The sequence below is a fragment of the Empidonax traillii genome, unplaced genomic scaffold, assembly GCF_003031625.1.
Source record: "Empidonax traillii isolate 1590-97213 ecotype Southwest subspecies unplaced genomic scaffold, ASM303162v1 scaffold309:size1915965, whole genome shotgun sequence".
NCBI lineage: Eukaryota > Metazoa > Chordata > Aves > Passeriformes > Tyrannidae > Empidonax > Empidonax traillii.
Window position 1 is genome coordinate 839,217 of NW_020955502.1, and position 12,226 is coordinate 851,442.

Genomic DNA, 12,226 nt, shown 5'->3' on the forward strand with positions numbered 1-12,226 from the left:
TAAAATGCTCATTAATTCTGGACCAGTCAAAACAGGACAAGTGGTCGGCATTTGATTACTGATAATCATAGAATCCCAGACTGGTTTGGGTTGGAAGGGACCAGCGCACCTCATTCTACCCCCTGCCATGGGCAGGGACACCTTCCAGTATCCCAGATTGCTCCAAGCCCCATCCAACCTGGTGTTGGACACTTCTAGGGATGGGGCAGCCACAGCTTCTCTGGGCAACCTGTGCCAGGGCCTCACACCCTCACAGAGAAGAATTTCTTCCCAATATGCCATTTGACCCTGCCCTCTGGCAGTGGGAAGCCATTCCCCCTTGACCTGTCCCTCTAAGCCCTTGTCCCAAGTCCCTCTCCAGCTCTCTTGGAGCCCCTTTAGGCACTGGAAGGGGCTCTAAGGTCCCCCTGAAGCTTTCTCTTCTCCAGGTGAACACTCCCAGCTCTCCCAGCCTGTCTCCAGAGCAGAGGGGCTCCAGCCCTTGGAGCACCTCCATGGCCTCCTCTCAACTGAATAATGAAACTGTTAACAAATACACCAATCTGGACACGCGTTGTGGGCACTGATGCAGCCATGGGGAGTTCCTGATGGAACCCATAGATGAAGTTGGCAGCTGCTGCATCATTCGTGCTGGTTTGGGGCATTTGTTTTTTGGGTTGTTGCTCATTTCAGTTCACATCTTCCCTCTTTCCCTGGTGTAGCCAGAACTCTTTTCCCAACAGTTTGAGAAACTTGTGAACAGCTGAAGAGGAGAGACAGAAGTAATTATGCAGCTTTGCAGAGTTCTTGCATTTCCCATGGGTTTTAATTTGAATTTTTGTGCTCTGTGCGGTGCAGGTGATAATGGGAAAGGAAAAAGTGTGACAGAAATCCATGTAAAGCAGGAGAATACATTTGAGGAGGTGTGAATTTCAAAGAGGTGTTGGTGGCAGTGAAAATGCTGCAAGCTCGTGCTCAGCTTGCTGGAGAAGGAATTGCATGTGCAAATGCTTGGATATGTATTCCAAGTGAGATTTGGGCTTCCTGTTATTTCTGGGCTTTTTTTTTTTAAAGCTGACCCATATATCATTTCATGGATTAGTAAGATTCTTTCCTACTCAGTTCTGTGAATATATCAGTGACTCCTGTTCCATTATAATTTTCACGGTTCTTATTTTCCATATTTAAGTGTGTGGCTTCCATAAGAGACACTATCTCTAAACTGCTGGTATTGTATGGCAATTCCATCTTATGTGATTTTAATTTGCAGATTTTTTTTTTTTTACATACCTCTTGCAGTTAATTTTTTATTGCTTATATTGTCAGTGCCGGGTTAACAGTTGGACTTGATGATCTCAAAGCTCTTTTCCAGCCTAAATTATTGTGTGATTCTTTATTATTGTACAGGTTTTCCAGTAGATAGAATCAGTGTTCACAAGCAGGATTTGCTGTATGTAACACAGGTGCCTTTTACTCAGGCTTTAATGAGTAATTTAATTTCATTCTCGTGAAAGCTGAATGCTGTTTGCACAGATTAAAGGATAAAGAAACACTTTTCCCTGCATTTCAGCCCCCACATGTATCTCAGTGAATGCTTATCACAGACAGAAGGTATCAGCCACCAGTTTGTACTGGGAGACAGCTTGGTATAAATAACAAATCCTCTAATTAAGAACCAGCAGATCCTAATTGACTTATTTTAGTCCTCAAGCTGGGATCAGCCTTTCTCTCTTGCCATAGCATGGAGCATCCTTTGTTTAACAAACACCAAGGGGGAATCGAGTGAGGGAGGAAAAAACAGCCCTTCTGAGAGGCTGCAGCCGTGTGCAAGTGTTTGAAGTTGTTATTTTAGGAGCTTATTTTAGCGACTTTTGAGCTGAGCATTGAGACTATATAGAGCAGCATTTAGGGAAAATGCTAATGTGGTGGTGGCTTCCTTTACCATGAGCTGCAGCTCTGCCAGCAAAGCTGAAATGTGCCATTTAAGGAACACCGATGCTTTGAGGGAAGTTTGAACTCAGCTGGATTTAGAAACTTGCTGGAGTGCACCGGATGCTGGAGGAAACCAGAACACACTTTCTGGATTGTCAGACCAAAGGCAGGAAGGTTCCCACAAAGCCCTCCTCCTTGTGGAGCTTCTGTTTCTTATTTAGATTTTGTTTTTTAATACCCAAAAAGCTTTTAGTGGTGTTCTGACAATGGGGGCCTGGAAATTGGGCTAAATTAAAACAGGTTTTGTTTGTTTACTTAGAAGTGCTAACAGACTTGGGCAGTCCCACTGCATTTTCAGGGCTTACATCATTCTAAAATAGATTTAATAGATTCAAAACAAATTTGATAATGAAGTAACTTCCACTTGGTGTGTTTGCATCTATTCCAAAGGAATAGCTCAGCCTTGTGAGGTGTGCTGAACTGGATTTGATATGAAACAGTAAGAAGCTTATTTTAGTTGCAGGAAGATATAAGAGAACACAAGGAAGCAGATGAACTAGTTGGAAGATGGGAGACTAAATGGAAGAGAACCTGAGAGCCTGATCCTCAGTAAGTAAATTTAATTTGCACTGAGGATGTATCAGATGCTCCCATACTATTTAGCTTCTTAGTTTGGATGGCTTGAAGTTTTATGAATCCCCACAGAGAGATGTGCAGAGCCAGGTAGGCCTTCACAAATTGTGCCAAAAGATGAGGGTGAGCAGCTGAGTCATGGAAGTTTTCTGCACATTTCTTCAAGTACAGCTGTATGAGACAGATGTATTACAACACCTATAAAAATACCTGTTAGCATCAAAACCTTATCCACGTTTATTTTTCACACCATTTAACACAGTATCACAGTATTTTTTAACTCTAGTTTAGCCTTCCCAGGTTCCCGGTCTGTTGCCACAAAGAGCTGACAAACCCATGAATAATTGCATAATAATTCCAATTGTGGAAACATAGCTGATTTGGAGAAGACAAAGAGCATGTACACTTGCTTACATTACTGAAAAATGGGAGTTTCTGGTTTGTCTTACTCCTGCAAAAAATGCACAGAAAAAAAAGAGCAGAACTATGTTCTGGTTAAGAGATAATTGATAGTGTGTACATAATTAATAGTGTGTACAATTCCCTGTTGCACTGCCAGAGTCTGTCCTGACTTGCACTGCTACAAGCTGAAGACAACAGAATTCCACCCTGAGAATGCAGGTAACTGGTGATACCCCAATGAGAAAAAAAATAACTTTGGCTTTCCTGGGTTGAAGTGGCAGAGCTGACAGAGCACCTGTTGGTTTTACCTGTAGAAGTCGGTGCAATCACTGAGTGGCTGCTGAAAAACTTGTACAGCTGCAATATGCAACAACTGTGTGAAGATCTGTTGCTTCCTCAGTTTTAAAGGCCTAACCAAGAGTCTTCTGAAGTCATCAGAAAGCTTTTTGTGGGTTAGAGGAGCTGCAGATTCAGTTGCAAACCCTGGTGGATGATTCTAGGAAAGTGCTGATGGATTTATTCCCCTGTGCGAGCACTTGGCGCTGAGTGGTGACACCAAAGCCTCAGCCTGTGTCCAACTGTTTGGAGTGCCTTGAACATGGTTTTGTAAGGCCATTGCTAGCTAGTAATTGGGGAGTGGATGTGGTCAGGGCAGTCAGATAAACACATGGAGGGAGGGGATGAATCACTGAGTAAATACACTATCGATGCTGTAGGAGCTGCTGTTACGCACAGCACGTTGGGGGGGATGTGACGTGTTTGTTTCCTGCTCTCAGGAAAATGTTACTTGAAAGAGGAATTGAGGCTAAATGTGTAGTTCCAAATTTGCAGGTCCACACCTTCCTCATGCCTATCTTGTCTCCTTTAGACTCCTAACTGGTTGCTAGTTTAACATACCCCCCTTCTTCTTACATATCCCCTTAGAAATGGATCCCCCACTCTGAGGTCATACCAGAAAATTTTCCGTTGCTGTAAACGTCAGTGTAGTTGCATCATCAAAAGCCCCTGAAGCAGATGGTCTGCCAGTGAAACAGCATCACAGTTATTAGTGCAGTGTGTTGGCAGTTTCTGTCAGCAATTTTTGCAACCATGTAATATATGAAAGGATAAAAACACTATTTACTGTGATTTGCTTGCCACATAAAGATGCCAGAGTGATAAAGTACCAAAAACAGGAAGAAAAACCCTGCAAGTAGTCTTTTGTTCTCTCTTTTGCACTTTTCCAGGTTCTTCATGGATACACTAAATCTACGTGAAGAACCTTATGCTCCTTTTGGGGGCTGGGGCATCTCCTTATCCAGCAGCCTCCAGACAGCCTGGGCCATCCTGGATGATGATTATGATCTTCAAGATCCCTTCGAACCCAAGCCATCCTTGTGATCCTTGGGCACATGGAAACATCAGCTTTTTAAGGAGCAAAGAGGAACCACAGCAGAATGCTCGATGCCAACGTTTGTGTGCATCCAGGTAAAGGTTTATTAATTCCTGTTTACAGTGTTGGAGATTTAACCATTAAAAAGGCCTAATTAGAAGACAAATTAGATCTTTGATCAGCCTGTTGCAAGATAAAAAGCATGGAGACACACACACACACACACATATATGTGTGCATATATGCCTATGTGCTGAAATGAATTCTCCAATCCCCTAGTGGTTATTTGATAAAAAAACCTTTGTTCAGAAGAAGGAGAGATCAACATTTGTTTCAGCAGTGGTCAGTACATTCTCTTCACATACTCTGTGCACCTAATAATGCTTGCTCCTTCTCTGCCATGGCAGAGTCCTCAGTCCTGGATTGTTTTGAGATCATGGAACACATTTTTTAAGACAAAAACTTCATTTCTGAGCTTGGAACTACATGAAATCTGCCATGATTTATGGAATATCTCTACTTTGAGTTTTGGTGCCAAGTTTCAGCAAGGAACTGAGTATTAAGCAACAATACATAGAAAATCACAGGCAAGAGGCTGCAGTGATACCATAAAATCCTTCTCCAGTTCCTGCTTTCCTGATCCACTTGGCATGAAATGTCTTCTTGACTTCTACTTACTATTCTCATAAAAACCACAGGGGTTTCTTCTCGCTGCTACTTGTTGTGTCAAAGATGCAGTAATTGGTACCATGTGAATTAACATTTTGCAGTGGCAGAACAGAGTGCACAAACCACACTGAGAAATGGGGTTCTGGAAAATCACTTCAGCATTTCAATCTCTGGCAAACATCAGGGCTGGAAACCCACATCAAGTAGCTTGTGTTACTCCTGCCAGTAACCACCTATATGAGTATTTACAGCTCAGATGGAATCATAGTAAAAAATTAATAGTTGTTATATTTTTGTGAAAATTCTGTTGTATCTTCATACTTGAATTGTTTTATCCTTGGTTTGAATGTACTCCCTTGCAATATTATACACTTGTCATAATTTTATCTATTGGTAACATGTTTAGCTTAGTTTGATGCACTAAAAATTATGTCTGTGGTTCGTGATATTGACTGTGAAACACAGTGAACAACTAATGATGGCAGAAAAAGAACGGAAAACGTCCTGCAACGTCTTAAGGTATATTTCAAGAGACTGATAGAAGGGCTTGAATTCTCCAGCCTCCTGTGGGTTACCTCTGCTCTCCAAGCTACTTGGATCATCTTCTCCCTGATGTCCTTGACTTAATTGAGCTGTAGTGTGAGAAACACTTGTTCAACAACTGCAGGCGCCGGCGCCGCAGGGGAGCCCTTCAGCTGGGCTGGAGAGGGAGGGCTCTGGGATTCTCTAGGCTGCTCAATCCAGCCCTCAACACACAGAGCTGGATAAAGCCTTCTTGAAAACCCTCAGGCACCGGGTAGGTCTTTTGATTCAGAATCTTTTTGAACTGGGGTCACCTATTGCAGCTCTCAGCCTCGCTGTCGCATAAAAGAGGCCTTCGAATTTTCCCCCCTGTTGTCTGACAGGATTTTTTTTTCAGCAGTCAGCCTTCATGGCCACCATTTAATCATTTAAGGTGACAAAAAAAACTGACAATGGGTTCTCAATTCTAATGGAGTAATTTTTAGCTGGTATTGTTAGAAATGAAGTAAAAAAAAATGAACACAGGCTTTCAAACTGGAAGCAACCGGGCACTTTTAAGAAGCTCTTCTGGAAAACTGGCTGAGCAGTGCTAAAGAAAGGGAAGGAAATTTCAGTGTTGTCATGACAAGTTACTTTAATCCAGTAAAATGAGGACTGTGAGAGCAGGAGCTCTGTAGCTGGACTGACAACTCGCTGGTTCCAGACCTGGTCCATCACTTAATCACCTTGTCTTGGTTTCCACTGGTTTTGGTGCTGGATGAGGAGCATCTATGAGTAAGGCTGAATATATCCATGATATGGCAAAAACAAGATGCAGCAACAGTTTTGCTGCTGGCATGTTTTTAGCTTTGAAAATATAATCCAGCTTTCTCATTTTCAGGTCTCTGACCTCTGGTCTCAGCAGAAGAGCAGCAGTGTAATTAACAGGTTCATTAATGCCAGAGTAATAATTATGAACTGCAGGAGTGGCTGTTGCATCAGAAATTCTTATTGTAGAATTGAATTCTGATTTTTTGGAACCCGAGAGAAACATATGGAAAGGTAAAAAAATTAGTGAAAAATACTATTTAATCTGAATCTAAAAATACCAATATGTTTAAAAAAGAGGAAATGTAGCAGATAGCTAACACAGTGTGTCTGTCCATGAATTTCAATTGTAACAGTACCTAAAATTACTCATTTTCATTTCTTTCCTTGCCACAGCGTGATCAGAACTTGTCTGCTGTGAAGGGCACTGGGGCAGAGGGTTTGGGGTGGCACCAGGGCTGCGACTGGAAGAGCCCAAGGCCCTTCCCCATCCCTCCTGAGTTCACCTGTGTGAGAACAGCCCCCGGCAGTGGGTGGGACAGAGGGGAGGGCTCCACGCCCGGCCCATCGCCTCACTGCGGCACTGCCGCTGCTTATTTGCTCTCTGTATCACTTCGCCCCAGGAGCTCAGAGGAATCAGCAAATCTCCCCCAGCAGAGCTACGAATCCCCAGCCCAGTTCATTCAGGCGCAGCGGGACCGCCGGGAATTAATCCGAGGGGGAATGCTGTGAATTCCTGCACTCTCATTCTTTGCTGGGCGCAGCTGGTGGCGGGGCCACTGCCAGATGAAAGCAGGGCTGTCAGCTCCCAGCAGCCTGGCTCCAGCTGCATTCCAGGGCCCGGACTGGCCTCAGCTGGTCCTCGGGTGCCACCTCCCTCTGCCAGGTTGGACACAGGAGGAGTCCAAATTCCATACACCTCACTTTTCTAACTTTCAATCTGGTTTTTGGAGTTACCAAATTCTCTGAGACAAAGTTAGAATAGAGCTATTTTTGAATGCTAGGCCACAGCATCACAGACAGCAGGGATGGGAATATTAATGGACAGCCCGTCATCTTGCTACTTTGGAGTTGTTCTTTTTCTGATCTTTAGTTTTCTGAGATTTCCATGATGTAACAGCAAAGCTATTCTTAAAGGACTTTTCATGGGGAATTCTGTTTTCTTTAGGATGTCAGTGTTCAGTTACTGGAAGGCTGGCACAGGCTGCCCAGAGAAGCTGTGGCTGCCCCATCCCTGCAAGTGTCCAAAGGCCAGGTTGGACAGGGCTGGAGCAACCTGGGATAGTGGAAGGTGTTCCTGCCCTTGGCAGGGGGTGGGACTGGATGGGCTTTAAGGTTCCTCCCTACCTAAACCCTTCTATGAGTCTATGATTCTATACATTTGGGATTTGAGGATTTGTTTACATTTTATTTTTATAATTCCAAAATTATATTTCATTGCTATTTTGTCACTCTACAACTATTTTTCTCTTTCTGTCTTTGATTTAAAGGGCCATTTCAGGGCCCCTTCAGCACTAGTCTTTGCAGAACAGAGCATTCACCATGCAGCCCCTCGTGCCAGGGTGACACAAGGCTGGGGATGAGCAGCTGGAGATAAAAAGGTGTGGTACCCAGTGCTGCCATTGAAAACTGTCTCATGAAACACAACCTGGGGGGAGGGAAAAATGAGTATTGGGATGAGATAGATGACGTAGGGGAAGAGATTTTTGAATCAGCATTGCCACTGGAAAAATCCTGGGTTTGTGCATTTCTGCTGTATCCTCAGTGTCCTCAGGCTCCTGAACTTTTTGGCTGGGAAGAACAGGCCTATTTGCTATTCATTATCTTTTTGTGCTTTTCTCTGTGTTCCTGAATATATTTGTCTTGTACATGCATATGTAAAAACCTCTTATTCTAGTTATTTTTTTCCTTTCTGTCCTAAGGCTTGTGTTCCTACTAGTGAGGACATGCTGGAGACTAAGCAGGCATTGTTTAAATACTTCCCGTCTTGCTCCACGGGGACACTTCAATCTGTCTTGCTAAAGAGAAAAAAAGATTAATCATTCTTGGGTTTTGTTTTTTTAGAATACTTGATTCTGACAGTGAAACAAATTTGTGTGGCTTAACTGTGCTGCAGACACTGTTGTTTGAGTCATACCATCTTATTTTATCCAAGTTCTTCGAAATAACTCTCTGAAAGGTCAATCTTACTTTAGTAATTGGGATTTGGGGGGTTTGGTAGGAACAATCTAGTCTCAAATAATTAACCTGGAGAACATGTTGTTCAAAGAAGGAAAAATACCTCCCCCATTTCTCTGCTTTCCTCTCTGCACAGGCTACCAAGCCCTGGGGTCTTGGGGTGCAGGTAAACCCTGCTCACCTGTTTACTCCTCTGGAGAGGTGAGGAATGATCAGAACATGCAACTCCTTCTGCATAGTGGGGGAATTATTTACTGCAGATACAGACTGACAATAAATTAGTACACCCCCAAGAGTCTGGAAGGAACAGAGGAGGAGCAGTGAGTCACTCCTGAGTCATAGAGCCTCCCTGGATTTATCCTGGGATGATGTACTGCACGCACCACTCCTTGATCTGGTCTGTCTCGAAAGGACAACCCTGAATATAATTGTGGAAAAATAAATGCTAGCAGCAATCATTCCTTGGCAGCAGCAGGCTATATTATGTTTTGTAAGAGCCTCCCTGTATCAGGTCAGTATTTTGATAAGAAATGGTGAAATAAAAGCAGAAGAGGTTGGTTTGGCTGTTCAGCCAGTCTGCAGTCAGGGACTGTCAGACCACCCCTCTGCAGCCCTTGGCATGAGTCTAGTGGGGCTGTTTGTGAAGGTTTTGGGGATCAGAGATCCCTGTATTGTTAAAACCACGGGCAGAGGCAACACTTATTGTGCTTTTTTTTCTCCTGCATTCCTCTAAAGGCTCTGCCTGCTGGGAGAATTTTCCCTAGCCAGCACTACTTGATGCCTGAGGCCACATGGATCTCCCAGCCCGTGGTGTGCTGCGGACCTGCCCTGCTCAGCTCCCATTCCTGAGGGCAGAGGATGGAGGTTCCAGACCTCTGGCACAAGCAAGGCATCCTGTAATCAAAACCATCTGGGTTTTGCATTGGGTGGGAACCACCACTGAAGAATACCAATTGTGCCAGAAGCATTCTCAGTCCAACAAAGCTCATGTAAAGGATTTGTGTCAGTCCTGCACTCCTGGTTACAGGAGCAGAGGTATCCAGAAAACCCTGCAGTCTCTTGTGCCTCGGGCTTCAGTGTCATTCCAGCAGCCTCACACCCTTGTATGGCACAGCACATAGGAACAGGAAAGCTGCTTTAAAGTCATGTCCCTGTTCTTTGCCAAAGCACAGGAACAGAGGGGCTGAAAATGTGGAGTTAGACTTTGTGATGTGTTCTGAGGTGGGACCAGTACAAATTCCTCATAACCTCATCAGGACTGCTCACAGGAGGTTCCCATCCTAGAGCTGTGTCTATGTCTGCCTTACCAGGAACCAAGATCAGGATTTGAACCCCTGTTTAAACTATTTTGGTAGAAGGTGCTTTACTCTCTTTGCAGCACTGACTACCCTTAACTGGCAGGAGAGCTGCACATTGGATTAGTTATTAGACAAAAATCCTTCCCTGTGAGGGTGGTGAGGCCCTGGCACAGGTTGCCCAGAGAAGCTGTGGCTGCCCCATCCCTGGAATTGTCCAAGGCCAGGTTGGACAGGGCTTGGAGCAGCCTGGTCTGGTGGAAGGTAGAAAAGAGCTATTAGCTGTGTGAGATAAATGTGAGTTTTCTGCTTGGTTTGCAGATGGAGGGGCCCAATAAGCATTAGAGCCAGCACATGATAAGCTTCAGGAATGTGTGGAGGAGGAAAAGTAATGGTTCTTTCCCCTGTAAGGATCAGACATGTATCAGATCAGCTCCTGTAACTTCACCCTGAACCTCCCACCATGTTCCAAAATTGAACAGGCAGAAGGTCACTTAAAACTGAACAGGCTTTCAAACTCAGGTGCTGGTGCAGGGTGAGGGACCAGCAAGTTGTAACAATCCCAGAAACATAACTGAGGGTGCAAATGGGCCAGGAGAGTTCTGATTTCTCCTTGTCTGACAGACCTCTTATTGTATCTCTTTTCTTGTGAAAGTTTTATGAATCTTAAGTGTATTAAAGGTCAGCTATCTTGGCAGGGGTCTGTCTTAATGACAGTTCTCTTTTAAAGATGATAAATGTCCACTGTAGACATTAATTTTCCTTCTTCCTGTTGACAGAGAGAGGTGTTGATAACAGCCTCAGGAGAAGAAGCCTATGACTAAATGTCATAGCATTAAAAATATATCTAAAGAAACAAATTCCCTTATTCCTATTTCTTTTGCACACATCACATGTGGTATAAATGAGAGGTTTAGGTTCAAGATTAGTGCTGAGTTTGATTTCAGAAGATTTAATGACACTGTGTTGAACCATACAGTGTCACCAGAAGTGAATATAACTGGACAGGAAAGCAAAATTCATTAGAACTGTCACTGCACAAGAAGGAACATTTTTTTCTGTGAGTTTTCTATCAGATGGAGTCCTGGTTCATGACCAGTTGTTGCTTCCTTCTGCACAAACAGCAGTTGTCAAAGAATGGTTTGGGTTGGGAGAGACTTTAAAGCCCATCTCATTCCACCCCCTGCCATGGGCAGGGACACCTTCCACCATCCCAGGTTGCTCCAAGCCCTGTCCAAGCTGGCCTTGATCACTTCTCATTGCACATTCTAATCAACTGATCACTCTGAGGCAGTAACAAACTCTCAGAAACCACACGATGATGTAACTTGACTTTATATATGTATGTATTCAAATAATTTTATTAAGCACATGTAGGAAGTTTGGCTGCTGTTTTTCAAAATAACTGAATCCAAAATAAGTTCCTACGCCTATAAAAATAGCAGTTCCAGACAGACTTCAGATCAGAGTGTTATTCACAACATTAGACTTGTGATCAATAGCTGGGAGAGTGTTGCTAGAAATAGTCCTGCCATGGGAAATGTACACGGCATTCGCTTCCTGCTGGCTCAGAACAGGTTGTGCCCCAGTCCTTCTGCAAAATTTCTGCTGGATTTATCTTGAAGTACACACAGAATAAGCAAAGCTTCTTGACTCAGTACAGAACTCTGTCTGATTCCATCTGCCAGACTGCAGGGTCGCTGAGGAGGAACTCGGGGGGTGCAAATCCTCACCAATAGCTCTGGGAGAAGGGGACTGGGATTATTCTGTCTGGAGCAATCTGGCAAATTCTCACTTCACCTTCATCTTCTCAGCAGCAGTGGGCCCTGGAGGCAGGATGATTGCCACAGAAGGGTTACAGAATCATAGAACTGTTTAGGTTGGAAAAGCCCTCCCAGATCATGGAGTCCAACTGTTCCCCAGCACTGCCAAGGCCACTGCCCCATGTGCCCAAGTGCCACATCCACACAGCTTTTAAATCCCTCCAGTGATGGGGGCTCCAACACTGCCCTGGGCAGCCTGTTCCAATGCTTCACAACCCTTTCCAAGAAGACATATTCCCAATATCCAACCTGAAGCTTCCCTGGCACAATGTTTCCTCTTGTCCTGTCCTGTGTTGCCGTATCAGTAAAACTATTTGTATAGCCGAGTTGTGAATCAGGTCAGAAGCACTAAAATCACTAACACCCTATGTTTATTTTGAACAGGGATGAATTCCTCATCCAGTCCACCCCATTTGTACAAGAATTTGCACAGCCTCTTGATGAACCGGATGGGAAATCAATCCAGCTGGAAAAGCAAAAACCTACATCCCCATTTCTACAGAAAAAGGATCTCCCAGCCAGATGATTCCTCAGTCTGTGCTGTGCCTTGTGGAGACAGGACAAAGTGCTGTCTGAGTTATGCCTGAAGCAACACAGCCCGGGAATGCGAGACA

General features: G+C 44.1%; 1 long non-coding RNA gene across 1 annotated transcript; it reads left to right on the forward strand.

Moving 5' to 3' along the window:
- Positions 1-4,384: 4,384 nt before the first annotated feature.
- On the forward strand, positions 4,385-8,985 carry LOC114061045. Its single transcript, XR_003572029.1, has 3 exons — positions 4,385-4,413; positions 6,940-7,202; positions 8,631-8,985. It is a non-coding gene; the product is annotated as an uncharacterized LOC114061045 (long non-coding RNA).
- The last annotated feature ends 3,241 nt before the right edge of the window (positions 8,986-12,226 follow it).